General features: G+C 41.7%; 1 protein-coding gene across 9 annotated transcripts in view; it reads right to left on the bottom strand.

Annotated features, from left to right (window-relative positions):
- Positions 1–11,896, bottom strand: part of GPBP1 (GC-rich promoter binding protein 1) — a 35,961-nt gene extending 24,065 nt beyond the window's left edge. For 6 of the 9 annotated variants that reach the window (XR_015705231.1, XM_087759716.1, XM_087759721.1 and 3 more), the window contains exons 1-3: positions 11,746–11,893; positions 9,770–10,908; positions 8,910–8,972 (exon numbers count right to left, since the gene is read on the bottom strand). The gene's annotated coding sequence lies outside the window, so the exon portion shown is untranslated. Of the gene's footprint in view, positions 1–8,909; positions 8,973–9,769; positions 10,909–11,745 lie in introns of all 9 variants that reach the window. The other 3 variants (XM_087759717.1, XM_087759718.1, XM_087759720.1) reach the window with 3 other exon arrangements.
- Between the last annotated feature and the right edge of the window lie 12,805 nt (positions 11,897–24,701).

Genomic DNA, 24,701 nt, shown 5'->3' with positions numbered 1-24,701 from the left:
TTAAATTTTACTTCTTGCGGGGGATCTCAGAGAAGTCTGTAAAGCATTTTGTTTCAGGTAAAATGCAATAATTATTCCAACATTCAATTATATAAAATTTAATTCTATAGTTTTGTGAAGTATGATCTTCAATAATAAGGCAGTGAATGTCAAGGAATAATGAACAGCTGGTTCCAAATGGTGTACAGTGAAGAGATTTGTCATACATATAGCTCAGTCATCCACTTTGAGCCACATTAGCAGCTGGAATAAGAACACTGTACCAAGTATGCTTAACCAACATCCAAAAAAAGTTGGGCTGGGGTTTTTTATGGTTCAGTTAATGAGGTCCTTTTGTGATAGAAACTACTTTTCAGCCGTTTTAAAGCAGATGGAAACACTACTTTTTAAACAAACTTATTTGTGCCATCTGAAAAGCATTTGGGAAAATCTAATATATTGCCTCTTTTAGAAAAAGAAGTAACATGCTGAGAAAAGGGAAGTAGAAAGCCACTGCATGAATCAGGAGTCAAGACTCTTGAAAAAAGGCTAAGAAAAAACCCTGCAGAAACAACAAAAAAAAGGAACTAAACCACGTATCATTAGTTTAGCTTGTGCTTACCAAACTAAATTAAGAAATCAAATATTAAACAGTATAGTCAATTTTCCCTGCACTACTATATTTTTCTTTAAATCATCACAGAAAAAGATACAAATAAAATCATACAGGGAAATGGGGGGAAATGGGAGGAAATAAAGAAGATGCTTGCTCATTCTCATACCATTTGTCCTAAATTAGGGACTCCTGCCACCACAACTATGTCAGTTACAGATTTCACCCTCCTTCACTCCTGAACAATTTCACCAAATGGGTAGACTGGCAATACATGGGAGCAGTTTCTAACCACTAGTGAAGTGTGAAAGAATTACAGGCTAAGTATAGTGCAAAACCCTAACAAGCATCTGTTAGTCCAGCCTGTATCTCTGCTTAGCATATAAAAAATGGGAATACAGTGCAGTCACATACCAGACTCATCACAGTCAGGGTAACTGCAGAGTCTCTACAGACAGAATTGAGCACATTTATTAACTCACTCAGCTGCAGCACTACACCAGGAAGCAGTTGTGCTGCCAAGAGTTAAGGAGCAAAAGGATAAGGCAAGACGACAGACCTAGACCTTTTTCTTTTTCCATGCCAGGCATCTATAAAATGCTAGTAACAACTAGACCTAATAAGGCTTTAAAATTAAACGAAAAAAAAAAAACAAACCACCCCACAAGTCTCCAACTCAAACACTGGAACACTTATGATCTAACCCGACTTCCTTCATATACTAGAAATTCATATAATGTCTCCTGCACTGCTTCTGCTAACAGAATGGAAGAACAGTAATTTCCTTTACAAATGTCTTGAAACTGGCCTTACACATATCATCAAGAAAACAAAGGCTACTGAGGTCTGGAATAAACTGGTTACATAAAAAATAATTTAAGTGATCACTCCTGCTCCCTTATAACAATGATCCTTTATCCAGAGTTTCTTCTAGCATCACTTCCATTCATCAAATCTTTCCAACATTAGAAACTCTCTCTATTTGTCTACTTACACAACACTAAAAATAGCCATACAACATCTCTGGAAGTGCATAATACTGTTCAGGAGTTCGAAAAGTGACTCCCATGAGAATTCGTCTCAAGGGAATCTCTGCACTGGCTGCGTAAGTGGACATGAGAGCCCACAGATGGTGGTGGAGGGAAGAAATGATCTTCTGGGATATTGCCAGGGCAGAGAGCTGAGCAAGCAGAGGTAATTAAAGCATTCTGAATTTTAGTTCCATGTTTTGTTTTCTATGAAGAGGTGAAATAAGAAACAATGAGCCTGATTATTAAAGTACAGAATCCTGAAAGGACTACAGCATATAAGGTAATATGCATTCATAGTTAACTGCTGTGATTTTTTGAGACGGTTTTCATTATTTGGTTTAAGTAGCTCTAACTAGAGGAAATGCATTTGGTATCGCATTTTTAATATATTTAACTATAAACACTGTAAGAATTTTGCAACTCATAAGAATCAAGTGTAAAAACATGTAATCCTACCTTTTATTTTCCCAGGCCCACACCCATTGCAGATTATAGGAGGAATGTCTCAACAAGACAACTCTTCAATTTATCACAGACAGGGTTATGAACTTTAAGCATCACCTTGTAATGAAGCATTGCTACCTTGGTAACACCCTTCTGAAGGCGTACTGTCCACTGTTGTCCCAACAGTCTGTAGTCCCATCAATAGCATTAACAAAGATAAAGTCTCCCTCATCATTTTCACCTTCACAGAATTTTACATGAGAAAAATAGGACTTCGACGGCTTACTAATTTTAAATCTGGAAAGTATCTTCTGAAAAATTAAAATGTAACATCCAGAGAGTGTTCTGAAAGACTGAGGACCAACTTGTACTTCCTTAGAAGATCAAAAAGAATATCAGCCTCTCCCCATAGGAAAGATGCTCCCGTCTCTTAATCGTCTTTGTGGTCGTTTGCTGAACTTGCTCCATTAAGTCCATACCTTTCCTGTACCAGGGAGCCTGTAACAGGACACAGCGCTCCACATGTGGCCTCACTAGGGCTGAGTAGAAGAGAAAGGTCAACTCCCCCTGACCTGCTGGCACCTCTCTTCCTAAAGCAGCCCAGGGAGATGTTGGCCTTATTTGTTACGAGGATGCCTTCCTGGCTCATGGTTGGCCTGTTGCCCAACAGAACCCCCAGGTGCTCCTCTGCAGAGCTGCTTACCAGCTAGTCAGTCCCCAGCATGTACTAGCATACACAGCTACTACTCCCCAGAGGCAGGACTTCGCATTTTCCCTTTGCTGAACTTCATGAGGATCCTCTGTCCAGTTCTCCATCCTGTCCAGGTTCCTCTGAATGGCAGCACAAATATCTACTGTATCAGTCACTCCTCCCCATTTTGTATCATCTGCAAAGTTGCTGAGGGTCAACTCTGCCCCATTGTCCAGGGCTTTAATGAAGATGTTCAATAGTATGGGCTCCAGTATTGAACCCTGGGGTAAAACAATAACGGCTTCCTCCAAATGGGCTTTGTGCCACTGATCACAACCCTGATGAGCCGGGCCTGGCCATTCAGCCAGCTTTTGATCCACCACATCATGCACTTCTCTACACGTACTTTGCCAGCTTCTCTATGAGGATGTAATGGAAGACAATGTCAAAAGCCTCACTCAAGTCAAGATAACCACCATCCATTGCTCTCCGTTCACCTATCAAGCCAGTCACCTCATTGTAGAGGGCTATTAGCTTGGTTAAGCCTGATTTCCCCTTCATAAAGCCATTCTGACTGCTCCCACTCACCTTCCCGTCCTTCACCTGTTTGGAAACAGTTTCCAGGATTAGTTGCTGTTCCACCTTCCCAAGGACTGAAGTGAGGCTGACCAGCCTGTAGTTCCCTGGATCCTCCTTCTTACCCTTCCTGATGACAGGATTGACATTTGCTCTCTTCTAGTACTCAAGAGCCTCTCCCAATGACCATGAGACCTCTCAAAGATAATAAGGAATGGCCTTGCAATGACATCAGCTGGCTCCCTCGGTACTCATGGCAGCATCCTGTCAAGCCCCATGGATTTACGTGTATCTTATTGAAGCGCTCCCTAACCTGATCCTTTCTCCACCAAGGGTGGAGAAAAAAAGCACAGCAGAACTTTAAGATGACAAGGACATGAGATCAGAGACTGTCCCCACCCAATTTTAAGAGCACGTTGTTTAACTTGTCTAACCAGTATTCAGCTGGCAAAGGAAAGACAGTCCCACTGGTATTGAAGAGATCCAACTTCAGGGAGGTCTCTTCAAGTGTACAAAATAAAAATACTTCCCTAGCCCAGAAAGCTGTCTTAGATATTTAAGACAGGTTTCATTACTGCTGGTGAGATACATTTGCTATTTGTCTGAACTACCAGAATAAATAAAAACAGCTTTGCTTTTTCTTAATGTCCTAGCATGAAGAAACACATAAAAATGGTGACATCACTACAATACGGAAAAGGCTGGTCAGTAGAATAGTAAAATAGCTAAAACACCTACAACCTAAAAACTTAATTTACTAAAAGATTGTATGCTTTTGGCCATCTTATGGATTTACCACATAAATAAATACACCCAATTTAAATGGAGCTGACCAAAATGTTACAGGAAAAAACAAACTTTAAAATAATGCTAAAAATTAGGAAAAAAAAACCCTGACAGCTGAACATATCTCACCAGAACCTAGCAACAAGGAAAAATAGTTCTGAATTTTCAGCTTCTATACTTCCCATGCTCTGTAGATAGCCTACATTTTTTTACAGGAAGCAGTTTCTGGGACACTGGGTATTCCAGAGATTGTCAGAAGACAATTAAAATAAAAGGCAATATAAACTCAAATAGCTAGGAATACTTGAAGCTTGTGAGTAGAGTAGGAAAGTTATAAACAGGGCAAAAAACAATAAGGAAGCTTCAAGCCATGAATTCTCAAAGTTAGAAGGGAGATAGAAGTTGAAATTTCTTGATGCTCTCAAAGTTAGAAGGGAGATAGAAGTTGAAATTTCTTGATGCTACCTGAAGATCAGTTTAGAAATTCAGTCTATTGATTTGCATAGAGAAACCCATGAACAGAATAAATGTTAAGAGAACATGGATATATGCATATTCATAGTTCTCAGGAAAGTCTAAAGTTATGATGTATGCATATCGAAGTGGCACATGCTCTATGATCTTTTACCTAATGCCTCACAGATTATTATTACCATAAGTACAGCACACCACAAACTACATGTGGGAACCTTAACTCCACCCCTCAGCTACACACTTGTTTGACAACCCACCCTCACCTTGTCACCATAATTTTTAGTATAGTATTTATAAATGGGGTAAAAGAAGGTTTTAAGCCATCAGAATTAAAGTACACTATAATGTTGTTATGACAGTAGAAAAAATAGGTTATATTTTATTCAGTGTCTCAAGTTTATTGCATCCTTCATAAAGAGAAATGTTCAGGGTTCTTCTCAAACTAAGCAGGCCTTGAAAACAAACCACTCCATGGAAAGTTTTTCCTTCTGCCACAGAACACATTTTCTTTTAAACAAAAAAGTTGTGATAACAGATCTTCCCCATTATCTCTAGTCAAGAGTAGTGCTAATTTGAAGTAAAGTTGCTAAGTGTAAGCTTTAAACAATACTTTTGTTTAAACCCTATACCTCTCAATTTTCATTCCCTTTTAAAGACACAGCTTATTAGAGATCTTCCTTACTCTGTGATTCATTTAGTTTGAACAAAGCAAAATAAGCTAATTTCAAGTTATTTTGCTATCAAAATTTGCATGTTAATAAAACAGAAAATAATATTCAAACCCTAACACAAGCTTCACAGAGCTTTTTTTAAATGGAAGTATTTCTACTCATCACAAATTGCTGCAAAAGCATGACAACTACTTGAACTAAAGATTATTTATTTCCTTTCTTTTCTCTCCATGTAAATGCACAGCCACAACAACAGAGTAAGCTTACACCATTACAAACAACCTTTTAACACTCTGAAGGCAAAGTGTGCATGCTGCTCCCCCCACCACATTTCAGTGTAGGAGTCTGTTTACGGACATATAACTTACAAACAAGGCTAAGCCTGGGTATAGCAATTCTCTCAAGTTCTTTGGTTCTCTAAAATTTATTGTCCAAGACTCACACCTCCAATAAAAGGAAAGGAATCTGAACCTTTGAAGGTCTTCTCTCCCACTGGTTCAACAGACATTAAAAAGTTCTGAACAATTCAGCTGAAGCCTCTTCTTTCTCAACTGCGCTACTGCAGAGCAAGTAAAATCTTCCGTTTTAGTCTCGCTGTGCCCACCACCCAATACAGAACTGTTCTGATGAGTATTCTAGCCCTGGACAATAAGGAAGTATAAAAGAAAATATCCAGATTTTTTTCTTTAATTTACCTTCTTGCCTGATCTTTTAAAAAGAAGTGTGAGAACTAAGGCTTCCTGCAGAACATGGAGGAAGGAGCGAGGTCCTCTGTCAAATCTGAACACCTCCAAAAGTCTTATGACATGCCTAAGTATGAGAACTGTATGGAGTGAAATGGTAATGGTCAATTTTTTCACCATTTAAAGCCAATACATTCTCTAGTACAGCCACAGCCCTAAAACCTAGCTTTACAGTGACTTAGCAAAAAACAAATGAACAAAAAAAAAAAAAAAAAAAAAGGAAAACCCACCTTGATTTCTACTTATGGCTCAAGTTCCCTATGTGAGGATGAATCAACTAAAGCACATTTTGTTTTGCATAAGGATCTAGAATGTCGGCAGACTTGGGGGGACACTGGTGTTCCAAAAATCCCAACCGCTGCTCTTTATCGTACAGTCCCCTTTCTATATATAGGTATGGGTCACAAGCAACAGGGTTTACATCACTTCTGTGAATCAAATGTTCATGTCACAACAATCAAAACATCTTTTAGGAAATGTTTTAGAAACAGCCAAAGTTAATGAGAGAGCTTCCAATGACTTTATCACGACTTTTATCAAAAAAGATTTTTCTTCTTGCATGGTACCAAAATGTGAATTAAAAAAAGCAAACTGTTTTGTAATACAGAATAACTTCACGTTTGAAGGTAAACTACAACCAGGTTCCTTCTGCTTGAAACCCTACACACTTCCAGTACCACTTAGCAGAAAGCTAGACAAACACTAATCTCTTGCCCTTTGGACTTTTCAAAGTCCAAGAGCCGAAGTGTTAGTGCAGTAACACCACCACCCCGTCCAGCACACATCACATAACAAAATCACCGGGAATTCTTTTGCACTTTGCAGTCTTCACAAGGGTCTGAAGAAAAAGCAGTTGAAAAAGGTAGCGGTTTTGACATATCCTGAGCATACAAAGCAGAAAAAACAATTCTATGTCAGCTGTTTCCCTATGTTTACCCAGAAAATGAAAGGAGGTGATTGTGGAAGAACTGATAGCACCACACAGGGCATCATCATCAGTCACTATGTAATACTACTGCTCAAACACACATAGTAACAAAAACCAAAACAAAAAGCATGCCAAGTCTCATTCAAGTTTGTTTATAATAAGGTCTGCACATAGTTCTTCTTGCACGACAGAATTTACTCCTAGTACTAAAAAACAAATAAAAGCAACTTCCCCAGAAGTTACTAATGAACTATCACTGTCACATTGTTTTATCCACACATTTTACACAGAAGAATCTCATTAGAATGGAGGGGAAAAAAAAAAAAAAAAAAAGGAGCATGAAGTACATTAACTTGTGAAGTACTAACAAAGCTAAATATCTACACAGTTTCCCTGTATCACTTTACAGATGTAATTCCACCTAAGCTTCACTGCAAGTTTAGATTCTGCTTACTCTTAAAAGCTTCCACCAACATGTTTTTCTTCACGCAGCAGAGCAGTCTACACCATTCAAGACAATTTCTCAATACAAATGTACCCATTTTAGGATTCTACCAGAATCAACGCATCAGTAAAAGAGCCAAGCTGCTGACAGTTATTCCAGTACAAAAGCTATGTTTACATCAAAGCTTAAAGTATAAGCTCTTGGGGGCAAGGACCTTATCTTCATAGTTGTCTGCAAACCACTTAAACTGTCAGCAGTATACAAATAAATACCTAAAGAAGGAATTAAAGTGGATCAGCATGCTAGGCATTTTCTCCTCAACAGGCTTCACCTAAGCATGAATTTTGCTTTGGGTACAAGGGCACAGCTCTAAAACACACCTGAATCCTCGTCAAGTACATATGCATACAAATAAGAACAACTGCACTTCCCAAGTGCGAACAAAAAAGAAAAAAAGAATTATCCTACTAGCAAACAGAGAGATGTGAAGACAGAGTTACTTTAATGAAGCTAAAAAGCAAACTCTTCAAAACATCCAGAAGGGAAAGAGTCCAGACAAAGATGTCACCCAAAACAGTTTGTGGGGGATGCAGCTCCTTGATTTCAGTGAGAGCCTCTTGTCAAGAGGTAGAAGTATCTCATAGCACTGAAAGTTAATAACTTCAAAAAAGAGACACATCACTTTTTCTATGAGTTAAGAAGCAAGTACTCGTATTGCTATTGTTTATGACCATACAATAGGCAAAAATCAAATTTAATGGCCACTCACGCCTGAACTCTTTCCATTTACCAAATGCTTTCAAATAAAACACAGATTAATCCAACTAAAGGAATGAAGAAGATTATTCTTCTCTGTTGGTTTGGTTCCTTCGCATGTGGCTCAGTTCATTCAGTCAATCCCCAGCCACACTGAGACTCAATGTAGAAGAGCCACAAGCCACAGACACAAGAGATTACAGAAACAGCCTCCTATTCATGTTCCACAGTTTCCATGTTTTCAAAACAACGAAACTGAAATAGAACTTAAAATAACAAAACAGCAAGGCCATCCAAAGAAAGCAAAATACTGAAGCTAGATCAACTTTTAGATACTGACAAGACAACATACAGAACAGAACCACTTCAGTGAGACTGAGAATTTAAAAAAACTTATTTACATGCAAGTCTTTCTTTCATTTGTGGTCAAAATAACAAGCTACAGGGGGGAAAAGCACTGTAGTAATCTTTACACATCGTTTCACATGCTTAACTTTACTTTTTCTACCAGGCTTTAACACAAGCCATCTTCCCAAACATCTTTGCATTGCCCTGCAAGAAAACCTTTTTTTTTTCTCATTAGCTCACTACTACTAATACTTTAGTATTGCAGAAGCTCTGAAAAATTTTTTTAAAAGATGGTGACTAAGCTAAATGTGTCACCTTTACCAGACACTCAGTTCACAGTCTAACCCATAATGCTTTAATTAAAGCTTTATGAATAATCAATGTGGGGTAGGGGGGAGAGAACTTAAGTAAAATTACCACTGACTTTTGAATTAAGTTGTTCTGTCCATTTTCTTTTGAGGCAGTAGCAATTCAGCTGAATGCAAACCTACAAAAAAATTATTGTGAATATATTAATTTCAACATTTAAACTCTATCTATCTTCAGAAATATTTAACCACTACAGGAGGAAGGGGACAACAATACATCTAAAACTAACATGTAAAATTAGTTAGTTCACCACTAGGCTTTGTTTTGAATCCTTCCAAAAAGGTGGAGGTTTTTTGTAATGTTATACTTGCAGACCACTCAGACTCATTCATTCCCATTACAGAATAAGAAATTACTCTAAACCCAACTTTAAAATAACAACACATTAAAAAGCTAGTTTGCATAGGCAGCAAACTAATTTTTAGTAAAAAATATCTGGCTTCCGTAAGTGACAAAGAAGAGTGGAAGGAAACAAAACAAAACAAAAAAACCCCACGCTACATTAGTAGTACCTTCATGCTGCAAAAACATCTAATACAAATAGAAAGACAGAGATGCTCAAGCCATCCAGCAGACTTGTTCAATAAGTATAATAGCTCATTGTTGAGATTACAATATTACAGTGAAGGCTAAGTTACCTATGGACTCAATCTAGGTGTACCTATTCTTTAATCTCCCAGAAAAATCACACTCATACCTACACATTTCTCCCCGCATACGTATTCTTCAAATTCTTAAAGAATCATTCCCTTAATTATTAAAAACAGCAAGTAAAAATTAGATTCTGCAAGCTCATTTCAACATTCTCAAAAAAAACCCATCATCATCTAGGCAGTAAACATTACTGGTTTAACCATTCTACCGAAAAAATGTTTATTCAAATGTAAATTGATTTATGAACACTACAACACCTACCTAATCCAAGAGGACCGCACAAGGTCTTCGTGCTGCTTGATTTATATTTTTCCAGTTTGTTTTCCTTGAGATAATATCCCGAGCTCTTGTTGATACTACATTCGTAGCTGTTTGACATAGATTTGACCTCACAGAAATCAGCTACCCATCCTTCTTGCTTACAGATTCCACGAGGCTATTTCCGAAATTTGCCAACTCTCTGTCTTACAAAGCTTTTTTTTCCTCTGACAGCTTCTTCTCTTGTCTATTCCATGTACATATCAGTATAAGAAGCATCAGCTCCAGGTGAAATAAATACACTTTTTACACCACAAACTGTGAAGCCAAAAATCCAAATTTCACATCTGAACTGTGGAACCTTTCCTAGCTTCCGGTAACAGAGGCATTGGTAAACAACAGCTATCTGGATACCTCCATACTGCTTATTGGCAACAACATTTTTCAACAAAAATATTAAATAAAACATAAAAGAAAAAAAGATAAACAAACGTCTATTAGATTCTTCATTTAGAAAGTAGGTCTCATTGCAAAATGACAGAAGGCTATTTCAGAAAATCTAAAAAATAAGATAAGGGGAAAAATATCTGCCATGAAACTTTTCAGCAATGTCTACACAGTGACTCAGGCTGCATTTAACCCGGAGCCAGTTAACAAAACTGCTTATGTCTATGACTCACACAGAACGCTGCCTAAAAGAAAACAGTATCTAAAAGCAAGAAAGCACTTTATTTTGGCAGCTGAAGTATTCAGAACTTGATAAATTTAGCCATGTATCCATGCCACGGGGACAAAAGCGTCCAAGGGTGAGGTGCTCGGCACTGCTAGAAAGAAAAACCTCAGGACTTCAGACTTCCAGTTCGCTTCTCAGATGCCTACTGATCGTTTCGGGAGCCTTTTCGGGACGAAGCGCTTGGACAAACAATCCCAGAAGAGTGTCCGATATGTCTCCCCTTCCAGAAGAAGCAACTGCTGCAGGTCGGTTTCCACCTTTTTTTCCCTCCCTACCAGCTGAGGCAAAAGGCTGCAAAGATCCAGGACTCTCTTTGTAATCCAAACTGCCTACGGTGGAAAGAACCGGAACAATCAGTTTTCTCTTTTGACATCTGAACTGGCGTTAGACAAACACGTAAACCTGAACCCTAAAAAGCAAACACAGATGCAGTCAGGGAGCCGAACGCGAGTACAGAAGCCTCCGTGAAACCTTCCCTCGCATCCGCAGAAAGCAGCAGACATATTTACCGGGGAACGCAGCCCGGCAGCGAAAACGCTTCCCTGCCTCTCATCCCCCAGAGGAAAAAAAAAAGAAGAAAAAAGGAAAGAAAGGGGCATTTCTTATTTTATTGGGGAAGATGCACAGCTCTGCCGAAGGCACCCGGGAGGCAGGGAGGCGCCGGCCCGGTCCAGGGACGCCGGGCGGAAGCACGGGAGGCGCCGGGGCAGCGGCGGGAGCCGCCCGGGGAAGCCCCGGCGCGCCCGGGGGAAGCCTGGCCGCCGCGGGGCCGCCCGCCCGCCGCGCGGGCAGGTCTCCGGCTCCCCGGCCACCGCCGGCCTTCTGTCGCGGCGCCGCGGCGGGAAGCGCTCCGCCGGCCCGCGCCGGGCGCTCGCCCTGCCTTCCCGGGGGGCCGCCCCGCCGCCGTCCGCCCCGCCGGGGGCCCGCGGGCGGCTCCCCCTGCCCTCCCCGAGGGCGGGCCCGGCCGCTCGCCGGGGGAGGGACCGGGGCGGCCCGGCGCCCCGCGCGCCAGTACCCGCCCCCGGCCTCGGCGCCCCCGGCCCGCCGCCGCCGGCCCGCCCGCCGCTGGGGATACCCCGGGCCCGCTGGGGGTGCCCCGGGCCCGCTGGGGGGGCCCCGGGCCCGCCGGCGGCCGTGTCCCCCCCCCCCCCCCCGCGCCGCGGGGGGCAGGGGCGCGAGAGCGCCGCACGCGCACACCCCCCCGCCCGCGCGCGCGCGCACGCAGACACACACACCCCGCACACACCCCGCTCGCCTCGCTCCCAAAATGGCGCCGCCGCCCGCCGCAGTGCTCCGCGCGCGCAAGCCTCGCGAGAGGCGCCGCGGGAGCCCGCGGGAGCCCGGGGCGGGGCTTCCCGGCCGCCGCCGAGGGCGCGGTCCCGCCCCCGCCCTGCCGGCGGGGGCCCCCGGCCGTGACGTCACGGAACGATCCCGAACGTTCCGCGCGGGGCGGCGGGGGAATCCCCAGCGCGCGCCCCGCCCCCACCCCGCCCGCGGGACTCCCCGGCGCCGCCGTAATGAACCGGGCAGCAGCGCGGCCCCGCCCCGCCCGCTGCGGGACCGAAGCCGGCCCGCGGAGCCCCCCGGCGGGTTCAGGCCGCGGGTCGGTCCAGCCGGGCGCCGCGGGGCCCCGGCCGGCCGCTGGAAGCGTCCGTGCGCCGCGTACGTGGGCGGGAACGGCCGGTGAGCGCGGCCCCGGCCCCAAGAGCCGCCCCCGTGGCGGCGGTGTCGGGGAGAGCCCCGCTGGCCCCTGAGGAGGCGAGCGGCGGACGGCACTGGTCCCTGCCGCAGCCGGCGGCAGCGGGGGGAACCGGGATGGCGGCAGCTCGGCGAGGCGGAGCGGTCCGGCCGCGGGGCCCGAGGCGAGAGCGGGAGCCAGCGGCCGCCATTTACACAGACTGCAAAAGACGGGCACCTCCCTCGCGGCGGCAGGAAGCTTCCGCGCGCAAGCACACGCGTGGGAACGCGCCCAGCGTCGGCGCAGCCGTCACGCGGCGGCTGGCCGTCGGAAAGGGACGCGATGGGGGTTTGCAGCCTGGCAGCTCAGTGTCCCAATTAACGTTTCGCAATTTTGACATCTCATTTCCAACGCAAGTCAAATTATTTTGCAATTAATTAGGTGAAAAATTAAATGTACGAAATTGTGTTTGAATATCACTGGAAAGGGTACTGGCAAGTGTTTTTGGAGCCTGCATGTGATTCAGGATTTTCTTCCAATGGCAGTTTCATCTATGAGATTTAAATTATGGTGGAAACTGAAATTATGCACTGATTTTTCACAAAAATGTCCCAAAGCCCTGACAAACAGTAGGATTTTTTTAATGCATTTTGCAGGCATATATATGCTGTCAAAATAACCCATTTTCATCCTTTGATAAAATTACTAGAAATGACTAGAAAGCAATAATTACTAGAAAAATTACTATAAATCAACAACTGAGAAAATTAGAACGTAGAAGAATACATGAGAGCTTCACCTTTAAAATCTGACAGAAGCTCTGAAACTGCTATGGTCACATTTACCTTCAGCTCAACTCTTGAGTAGTCAACTCCAGTTCCAGTTTCTAACAGCAACGATGTTTTTCCAGATTCCCATCACAATCTCGACTGCATTGCCAACTCCTTTCTCTGCCTCAACCTTGAAATTGGAATCGTAGAATGCGTTGGGTTGGAAGGGACCTTTGAAAGCCATCCAGTCCGTCCCCCCTGCAACTGGCAGGGACACCTTCACCTAGATCAGGCTGCTCAGAGCCCCGTCCAGCCTGGCCTTGAATGTTTCCAGGGATGGGTCATCTACCCCCTCTCTGGGCAACCTGTGCCAGTGTTTCACTACCCTCATCATGACAAGTTTTCTTCCTTGTGTTCAGTCTGAATCTACCCTCCTTTAGTTTAAAACCATTACCCCTTGTCCTGTCGCAGCAGGCCTTCCTAAAAAGACTATCCCCATCTTTCTTGTAGGCCCCTTTAAGTACTGAAGGGCTGCAATAAGGTCTCCCCACAGCCTTCTCTTCTCTAGGCTGAACAACCCCAGCTCTCTCAGCCTTTCCTCATAGCAGAGGTGCTCCATCCCTCTGATCTTTTGTGCCCTCCTCTGGACCCGCTCCAACAGGTCCATGTCCTTCCTGTGCTGAGGACCCCAGAGCTGGACGCAGCACTCCAGGTGGGGTCTCACCAGAGCAGAGCAGGGGGGCAGAATCACCTCCCTTGACCTGCTGGCCACGCTTCTTGTGATGGCAGATGCAAATTGTCCTTTTATTTACCTTGACCTGTGCTGCAGAAGTGAGGCTTCCCAGGCAGGCTGACGGAGCATACCCCGTGGCCCTCGGTTATTTTCACAGTCTGTTGCCAAGCCTGAAACCCCAAACAGGAAAGGCAGGGCTGTGCTCTGCCACCCAGCCCCACTGTGAACCACAGCACCAGCCAAGGAGACAAGTATGATGCGTCTACGTGCCGTCACTAGGACCGTAATACCAAAACTGCCTGCACTCTCAAGTTTCGTTATTAAAATCTTTTTCAAAATAGTAATTTATAACCTACATGTTGATCAGTTTAACCCATATCAGACATATGCTGCAGTAGGAGCTGGAAGCTAATGCGTTTGTTCAATCAGGAAAAGTCACCAAAAGCATCTCAGGGCTCCAGGACGAAAACGCTGACCAGAGGGATCATATACAAGTCCCAAAGTAACATATACAATCTTAAAATATGATGGGTAACAGTATCTAGGAAAACAAGAGGTGAACCCAAAGCAACATGAAAACAAAATGTATAGAGTGAATAATGCATCTCTAGGCCACCTTGACAACACACATTTAAGGCTATATTAATGATCTGAAATGACCTTTCAATTCATTTGAGTGAGTTACGGCTAAAGCCTCCACACTGCACAGCTATTCTCAGCATCTTCTGGCTTTGCAATACGTTACATACCGTGGGCATCAAGAGAGAAACACAATAAGTAGCAGGAGATTATCAATTTATCCATATCAGTCCTCCTAATAGGTTTCTGTTTGTGCTGCTTCGTATATGATCCTTCTATTTCCTTCCGGTGACAATAACCACATCAATTTTAGCAACCACAGGAAAAGCTGTCATAGTCATTGGAGAAATTACTTTAAAGTAGTAACGGGAAACGGGTTTGATTTATATCTATAATTGTTTCATAAAAGATGGTATAATGCCATTTCCACTTCATTAAAAGCAAGGCTTTGACCCAGCAAACAGCTGAGGTGATGTCCTTACCTTACTGAAATCAGTGGCAAACCTCACCCTGAATTCACATCAGGGGCTCTCCTCTTTTAACGCACTTTAGTTTACATGTCACAAGCATTCAAGCAGTTCCAGGAAAGTCAATAGGACATTCTTAGCATGCAAGGATTAGTTTAAAGGAATTAATTTGCAAACCTGCTGGCATGTGAATTAGGTTTGTGAAGAGGTTCCGGCCATGCACAGCCTAACTATACCAGCTGATTCCCCTGGTATACACAGAGTTTATACCAGCAAAACAATGCTTCTACTAATACAGGTTGTTTTGCTTGTGTGGGGAATAATTAAACTACACTGATAAAGCCATATGTATTCCATTACTGATGAAGAAATCCTAGCATAGACATAGTCATTGTCTGTCATGAAGAACAAGAGGAAAGACGGCAGATTGCCAGAATGGCAAATTCATGAAGCAATATTTATAGCATTTTTTGATTGTAAAACATGTTATTTAATCTTCTGAACCTAAACTGTACCTGGATCTTCAGAAGTATATAAAGCACAGAAGAGGACGAGAGCATTAAAACAATCAATATTTAACAGAAGCAGCTTCTGAAACTAGGCAGGCTGAGCAGAACAGGTCTGTGTTGGAAAACTGCTATAGGAGGTTATGATGACATTTCCATTGGAAATTAATTGGGCTGGGGGGGAGATATATCCATATGAACAGTTCTCTTTTGTTAAGCAAACTTGGAAAAGCAGGCCAAGATTTTTGCCACAGATACTCACACATGTTTTTAAAAGTCCTTTCAATGAACCGTGATATAAGGAAGGAGTAACTCGTGTGGAATTTAGCCAACAGTTGAGATTTAACAACAAGCTAAGAATTACTGGTTTTGAATGACTGAGGTACCTCTGGGTAGTTTGATGAAGAGAGAAGAAACACACATTTAGCACTTTCACCCAAATTTAGTATTCTGAATACTATATGTAATTTAAGGTTTTGTTTGGTGCAGATTAGACTACAGACTGTGGGATAACTGAAGAGAGATAGCTCATTCCATATTCAGGGACTGTCCACATCAGTATATGAAAGCACTGAATAAATACAACAAAACAAAAATGTGTGGGAAATGCGCAGGTATAAGGAATGAAACCAGAAACATTTTGACTCCCACCAGATACTAACCATCCATATTTAAATACAGGCCTTAGAACCCATTTTAATACGAAAAATGTATAATGAATTTAAAATTAAATTATTTACTGCACAAACTGGGATGATGGGATGAAGTACAAGACCAAAAGTTAAAAATATGTTTTGGCAGGCACTTGAAACGTGCTGACTTTCATTTGTTCTAGGAGCAGAATACAAGATACTTATGCGAGTATATTACACACTCAGATTGTTAATTAAGCAAATATTAAAGAAAAATACGGAAACATACTTAATTCCTTACTATTACGCATTTTTGTGTCACTCCATGAAGATGTACAAAACACTTGACCTTGTACTAAAAACCCAGTGTGCTATACAATCAATCTGAACCAAAGAATCAGGCAGAAGGCCAAAATCAAAATTTTCATATAACAGCTTTAAAATCTGATTAATACAGATTTGATCCAGAAAGCTTCTGATGCAGTGAGCCCAATATTTAAAAACTAGAAAGAATACGGCCACCTAATGTTAATAATAAAAACCCAATTCTAGTGTATGCTCTTCTCAATAGAGGAGTATTTGTACAATCAGATCCCAAATACAGTGAGAATTCCTCAATACACAGTTCTAATAAACAGCCCTTATTGCACAGTTTTAAATATCTTTCAGCTGCATGTTCACAATTTGAAACATTTTAAGTAAGAAAATGAAAAGAACGGAAGCGTTATACAAAAGTGCGTAGCCACATCTAGTCATTATAATTTGCAGTAACACAATGAACACCAGCATAAAGTATCTTGGCTTGTCTATTTATATGTATTATCCCTTCCAGAAAAGGAAGTTAAGATGACTTTTCCAGTTGCTTCAGGATTTCAGTGGGTCTACCTACACAAATAAGACAATGAAATTTGGCTGTATTAAAGAATTAACCATTGTTGTTTGCATCACAGGATGTATAACCTCTAATTATTTGATTTTTCAAGAGTACTGAGCATCTCTGTGTACAATGCGCTTTAATACAATTAGCAAGTACTAAACAGGTCTGAAAATTAAAACATAAGTGCTTGTTGACTCATTCTTTTCTGAAGAACTTTAATATTAAAAATTGCTACTGACTTTTTTGGGAGCAGCATTCTGGGCAAAGACTTCAATAAAGCTGTAGGTAACAGTTCATATTTTGAAGCAATACCTAGGTATTAATTTTGAATGACACATAAGTATAAATTTGACCTATATTATTGAAATTAATTAATCATTTTATCTTTCTCAAGATAATGACTGTTCCTACCTGAAAGAACCAATATCTTGGTGACACTAATGAAAAGCCAGGATAAGAACTCAGAGGCCATTCTTTTGTTTATACTAATTGGAGGTAAAAAGATTAGTAAGAATCAAGCTTTAAAAAGAGCAGCTTCTCCATTTCAAGTTTTTCACCTATACTGTAACTGAAAATAGCCTGACCAGTAGCTTTTTCCTCTTTTCACAGTAAAAGCATCCCTCTCCAAGAATGCATTTCAGAAACATTGGGCAGTATTAAACCAAGGGTTATTTGAAACTATTTTAATGGTTTATCTCCATTAAGTAGTATTCCTGTCATGTAAATTATCCAGCTAATGAACTGAGGTTAAAAGGGTGCCACTGTTCTTCAAGTATGTCCCGGATGAATGCTGTCTGCATGATATTTATTCTGTTGAAGTGCAAAGTCATGCTATACACCTTCCCTATAATAATAAGCAAGTAAATCCTAAACGTACTCAACTTCTGCCCTGTTCCACCCAGGAAAGTGAAATAACAGCAAGCGAATACCCACTGTGCTAAATTTCACAAAGAACTCAAAATAATAACTGTTAGTAACAAGAAACAGTTTAGACAAAAAGGAACTATGAACTGAACATACAATACCAAGTGACTAATTTTTCATAAGATGCTTGTCTTTATCCTACCCTTTTCTCTATAAAATGTAATTCCTGTATTTTCCCTAAAATGAACCTAGCTAACTTGTGAACTTAGAGCATGTTGATTTTGCAATAAGGAGACCAGATGACCAGCATGATGATAGGATCTTGCATGTACTTAAATATGAGCAGATCTTTTTTTAATGCAGGTTCATTTCATGGCCAAATCTATATGCTTTATCCCTTTTCCTTTAAAAAGAAAAAAAAATCTGTATTAACACCAAATTGACACTTTATTTCCCCCATTTTTTAACAACCAGATTAATCTAGAAACTTTTCACATCCAAATAAAGTGGAGAAAACCATTTTTGTAAGGATTTTCTGCAAGTTTTGCCCACCGTCAATGTACATATTACCATGTTTTTTAAAAGTACGTGTAGTTACTACAGAGGGTCACCTTAGGAAACACCCAAGAAATGTGTTGTTTCTCTACACAGACAGACCCGATGAAGGAATTGCATGTAGAAAAGTCTGTCAGTGTCTTCCCAGCTATATTAACTGATCTAATTAATAGGATAATCTCTTCCTACCCCACTGCCCAGAAAAAAAAGACCCAAACTTATACCAGTTTTTAGATCTGTTGGCTAGGACCGCTAGAAGCCTAGATTTTCTCATATATACTAAACACCATGGGATATAACTCATAGTTCAAAGATTTCCTGAGTTTTGTGGCATGATCCCCCAAAAGAACTACTATCAAGGCTGATAGAGTGGGCTCAGCTGTTGCAGTTCCGTACCTTTATTACCTAATCAGCCTTTGAGAGAAAAAAATGCATCACATATGACCAAAATAAGATTCACTTACAAGTATTTTCAAGAAAGACTAAAACCAGCTTTCTGACTAGCGGAAGGTTTCTTCCATCTTTAAATCAGGCTGAAATGCCCCAGCAAAGCTTTAGTATTCTAAGAAGGTGAGATGCAAAAGGTTAAGAGGGAAATCTACCTCTTTCTTAGCTGGTGCTCTTTGTCTATTTTTCCCTCCATGGACAGAAACAGGCAGCAGAAGTTTCTACTATCTGTTGTGTGGTTCTGTCACCTGAAACTTTGCCAAGAAAAAAACCCCAAAAATCCCCACAAAAATAAAAGCAACCCAAGGGAATTAATGGTATGAAAGGCTGTGAATAGGGTCAAAAGCAAATGAAATATTTTCTCAGACTTATCTTCATGGAGCTATGTTATGCTGTTTTCCAGATCCCTCCGAACAAGTTTCAAAAGCTCTCTTTTATTTGTTCAGAATTGAAAATTTAGAGATATTGTTCCTTCATACTGGACACGCACCCAACGTAAGTGATAGTTACACTCTTAGTGGCATTTCTGTATGTTGCTATTAGAAACTCCTGGTATTTGTAAATAAGTGGAAAATAACTCTAAATTTGAAATCCCTGAAATACAAACTTTAATCTATGAAGGTGATGCAATAGCTTCAAATCAGTGTTGTCTTGTTTTGATTTTCACTTCTGCCAGAGATCCTGTGTTAGGCTTTGGCTGAGTTTTTTTAACTTTTCTGTGCCTTAGTTTTCACATCTGCAGAATATAAATGCTTGTGTATCTTTGTGAACTTTTTGAAAGACAAGGATGATGCTTTCTGTAAACTTGCTAACTATTATAAATTGGCTCAAAAGAAATAGGCAAAACACCCTGAAAATACATGTACAGGGCTTCCTGTTTAGCAAACATTCCTTCTCAGTCCTTCCAAAACAATTCTACCCTACTACACTATACTAACTTTGTCAAAACGGCTAATAGCATTTCTTTACTAAGTAAAAGCAAGTTTCCTGTAAATATTTTTCAAATTATGGTGGCTATTGTGTACGCATTTAAAATATTTTGAGAGACACCAAAAAGCACGATGTTTTTTTCCTTCATGCAATGTGACACATCTGCCAATGCTATAAAATGAAAATTAGCGAGATGTAATACTATACTTAGGAGAAATTGTTTCTCGTCATGCTCTTAATTGTTTACAATTTAATCACACACCTACCCTTTCATTAAAAACTCCTACGCTCCTCCTTGCCCAACAGTATGGCATACAGAGGAGGTACTCGGATATCTGTTTTCCTATGCATAGCTGACTAACAGTTGTTTTCAGTTATACTGCGAGTGAAGTCACATTTCAGCATGAAGACAAGCAGAAAGCCGCTTTCTCTAAGCAAGAAGCCCTTCCTGGAAAAGCTGAGCCCTCAAGGGAGCATGGGGCTCATCCCCTTCACACAAGGACTATCCTATCCCTTCAGGTGTAAAACCAGGAGGGCTGTAGGGTGCAGGCTAAGGTGGGTCCCTGATAACAAGCCTTCTTTAGACCGCCTCTGTAAAACGCCTGAGGGAGCTGCAGTGGGCAGGAGCTTCGTGCGGGTGACTCCCTCCTAAGGAACAGGCAGGAATATGCGACCTGGGAAGTGAGAAGATGCATTGCAGGTGCTTGGAAAAGACAGGGAAGACTGGAGTCTAGAAAGAGGGAGAAACTCAATATAGGCTATGCAAGCACCATGTAAAAGAGGCTGGAGGGCAGACCAACATACTGGCTAGCTAGAAACCCCTTGGCACTTTAAACTGAATGACAAATAAACCAAAACAAAAATGGTGATTCCAATTAAGGATGATTTCGAAGGAAGCGCTCACTGAAAAGCGACTTCTCCTGGTAGAGGGGAACTGGGGGAGTGACTTGGCCAGGTGAGTCAGGCTGCCTAAGTTCCTGCTACAATAACTAACGTTTTGTTCACAACTAGTTATGATTATATACAAATGAAATTGTTTAAATTCACAAAAGAAACCATAAAAAAATCCCCTAAAGTAAAATATTTGTTATGCTCACATTACACCATCTCTTATGTAATTACCAGTGCTGTCATTACAGGCATGTGCTGTTATCAGTCTGTAAGTCTGAGTAAAACATCTCCTTGCTGTAAATCTGCTGGCTCTTGGTAAGCTTCACCAAAAATAAGCTGGTTTGCCTATTACTAAAATTAAATTATTAGTAGTAGTATGAAAAGTAAATCACATAAAACTTTTTATCCATGTTCTTTAGGGAGAAATTAAACTTTTTTTATATAAAATTAGCAGAATACTAAAAGTTTGGAAAGGAGGTAAGGGAAACTATTGTCTCTGAAAATTTGGCATGAGAGGTAAGCGAGCAATACTATTTAAAAAAGTCCAAGTTCCTTACGTTATCTGGGAGTCCAGTTAGTACTGCAGAAAGCTGTGTTACTTGCACTCATGAAAATTAAAGCACTGGGAGACAGACACAACTAGGGGATTTAAAAACTTACTTTGCATATCCATTCTCTATTGCAAATATGATCCTCAAAACCATGGTATCTGCACAGCGAGCGATGTGATTAGGAGCAGGAAGTGATGTGCCTGATAGAAGGACAGTGGATTTGTGAGACATGATGACTTGTGTTTTTGCAGTTTTATCTCTACAATTTTATCTTTACAATTTTATCTTTTCCAGTAAGTTAAATAGCTCTGGCACATGGTCACCCATAACATCAAACTATTAGGATAGTCCCCGCGTGCTTTGTGCCCGGCTCCCACCAGCCTGCCTCCTCAGTACCCCTCAGGAGTTATTGTGTTCAGTGATCCATCTGCAACAGGCAGTCTCTGAAGGAAGCAGAGATGTGAGCAGTTCTGCGCTTTTTGGTGGTTTTAATGTCTAGGAAACGTCCCTGAGAATATTTAATTTACTAGTAGAGATACAGCTGAAGGGAGAACAGTTCCATTTCCTGAACAAGCAGGCTTTACTTTTTGTCATTATGCCTACAGAAAGGGCTATTTGAGTCCATTACTCTAGGGCTTTGGGCAACAGGTTTGCTGGAAGAGTGTGGACTGAAGTGAAAAAGTATCACAACATTCACACCACCCAGATACAGACCAAGACTTCAAACATAGTTATGGTATTCTCTAATCACCATATATCTGTTGGATGTATCCATGATAGCATACACCTAAGAATGCAGAAAGTAAAATTCTATCATTCTGTAAGGGTAAAGGAGGAAAAAAAATGCTACAGATCAAGAGATTTTCTTCTAGAGCTTCTGCAGTCTTTATCTTACAACTCCTCATCTATAACTGTTCAGCTTCATTGCATTATTGGTTTTGGGTTTTTCATTTAAAAGACTGGATTCTTCTCTTCTAACTCATTTTAGTTCTTTCCAATATTTTGACTGTTTCAATCAATTGGAACAAAAAAATAAATTCAAAATCTTTTTCTTTTCCTTGTTTTGACCTGAGATTAACTTGGATGATAAAATATAGTCAAAATATGGACACAAAATGTATTTTCCTCCATTACTTCAGAAAGAACAGTTTAGGCGGACTTTTGTCCCATCTTCTTGATTCTAATTCAAGAGAAAAGACCCCTTGAAATACAGAATTCCACACGATCTTGTATGCCCAGCAGCTATGGAAAACTGCATTTGCATTGATGTAACTCTTTGATTCACTGTGTATATGTGTACATATATTTTGTTCAGCCATGTCTAATTGTGAGTCCCTGTCAAATGGAAAGAGCAATCTCACATTGCCTTTGTGCTCAGAGAGGTGAGGCAGAGAGCAGAAGCACACCCGTGAAAGCACTGCGCTCTGGTGGAAGCTCCATACCAACGCCCTACCAGACTGCACAAAAGCACAAGGTAGTTTGGTTCCCAAGCTACACCTTAAGAGCATACCATGCTCTCACCCCTGTGTCCGGAGAAAAATGCTAATTGAGAAGGAGGTGGTGCAATCACATCCTTGTTCCCTTCCATCCCCTTCAAACAAGCTTACTCCAGTAACTTCACCATCCTCATTCTTTATCTTGATCTGTACTTGGTGCAAACCACTGGGAGGTAAAACATGTTGTAACAGCACAGAACGTAATTGCAGTACAGATATTGCTATCAAAATCCAGCCCCCACTCAGATAGAGGATCATAGCAGCCCTTTTCAAATCTTGGGGGTCCAGATTTTCACCATGATTGTTTTGTAGGTATTGGAATCTGCAAATATTTGTAAACTTTTCTGTATAGCTGCGATTTCCAAGTGCAAAACTGAATCTCAGGGAAAGACAGGAAAAGAAAATGCTTGGGTTTTTTCACTGTTATGCTTTAGAACACAGTAAGTTTTACTTTTTTTTTCCTCTCTTGCAGCCTCCTGTCCACAACTCTGAGCAGTAGCTTTTCCAGAATTCTTGCTGCAACTTATACAACAGCTCTGGAACACACCTCATAACCTGCTGTGGTAGAGCTATGAGTTCATACTATTTTATCAAAGTGGTCTCAATTGTAATAAAAACCCCTCAGTTCTAAATCTGATCTAAATCTGATAAAAGATTTTAAGTGGCAAATTAACAACAAAAGATTTTTCTGTAAAATTGCACACAACTGAAAAACTTCATCATGTTAAACAGTTGAAAGACTGTGAAGTAAACTACTTCAGAAGTTATGAAACAGCTAATTGCATCCAAATGGGGGAGAAATCCTATTAGAAAATGTATGTAGTGGCAAATATGGACTTCCCTAAATTGGGGATTCTTCCTACTGCACTTTCTGTGCTATTTTGTTGATAAGATGAACAGGTCTGTGTATGTGTTACACATTCTGTGCTCACGAGAAGCTAATTTTGCCTTACCTGAGCTGAGGCTTCAAGGGAATAGGGGTAGGAACTGGGTTTGGTGTATCCGGAGGGAATGAAACTGAAAAAGGCTAAGGAGCATTAGTGCATTCTAATGGCATTCCAGACCAGGCAAAGGTGGAAAGGATTAAATCTTCCTTCTTAATTTTTGAGTACATGCAGTGTGCTCCAACATAGCCTATCTGTCTGTCGCTGATCATTTTTACCAGATAACTCCCTAATCTGTGTATACAACTTCGGAAGAAGGCAAAGACTGATCGGGGATCAGGTACTGCTGGAGCTGCTTGTGACGGTGACAAGTTTCCTAAAAAATGCATTTCTGCAAAGTCTTGGGATTTTTGTGTTGTCAACCCCAGGTACATCAAGAGCAGGTATGTCTGCATCTTAGGCTGCTGTGTAGTTTGGAGGTACACAGTTTATATACTGGAATTAGACTAGACTTAGCAGTGCAGCACGTGACACAAGTTAATTTACTCTGTTTCTCAAAGCAACAGGTCCTACCAGAATAAATTAAACAGTACAGAGCTCCACTGCTTAAGCACCTAAACTAGCTTGGGATTTCTATGCTGTCTGCCAACCCAGCTTAGGATGCATCCAAAGCAGCTGTTCACTTCAGGTTACAGCCCTGAGCCTCCCGAATTCCCCGGGCAGGACGCAGTCCGGGGCACCACTGCACCTCAGTGTCGCTGTGACGCACACCACCCCTCCAGCAGAGCAGTATTTGATATAGCAAGGATGGCAGACGCTATTTTGGCCAGAAGCAGAAATGTGTGACTCCAAAATTAAAGGCATGAGTCTTTATAGCCTGGGACGAAGAAATCAAGCCAAAACCAGCCCGATTCTCACCTTGTGCATACCGGGACAAAAAATACCACTAAAAAATGAGATAGATATTACTCGCATGTAAAATGCCTCAACTTTTAGCTAGAAAACCCACTGCAAAGTAAATTTCACTTTCTCTGTTTAAGCCACGGCAGGGAAGCAACAGCAGGAAGCTTCGAAGGCTTTGCCATTTTTTTTTGCTGCTCCGGGCGCTCCGGGGGCTGTGTGTCGGTGTAGCTGCCAGCCCTCCTCCACACCAGGGGCTCGGTACCGGGCGAAGCGCGGGTGAAGCAGCCGGGTACCGGTGCCGCACGGCGTCCCCGGCCCGGGACAGGCCGGCAACCGCGGCACTCGGAGACAGGCTGACCGCCCGGGGGGCGTCCGAGCTACCCGGGCTCCAGCCGGCCTCGGGGCCCCCGAGGCAGCACGGCGAGGGCCCCGCCGGCTG

This window comes from Nipponia nippon, unplaced genomic scaffold (genome assembly GCF_047370975.1).
Source record: "Nipponia nippon isolate SJK-2023a ecotype South Korea unplaced genomic scaffold, ASM4737097v1 scaffold_20, whole genome shotgun sequence".
In the NCBI taxonomy this organism is placed as follows: Eukaryota; Metazoa; Chordata; class Aves; order Pelecaniformes; family Threskiornithidae; genus Nipponia; species Nipponia nippon.
This window is presented reverse-complemented; position numbering and strand designations above follow the sequence as displayed.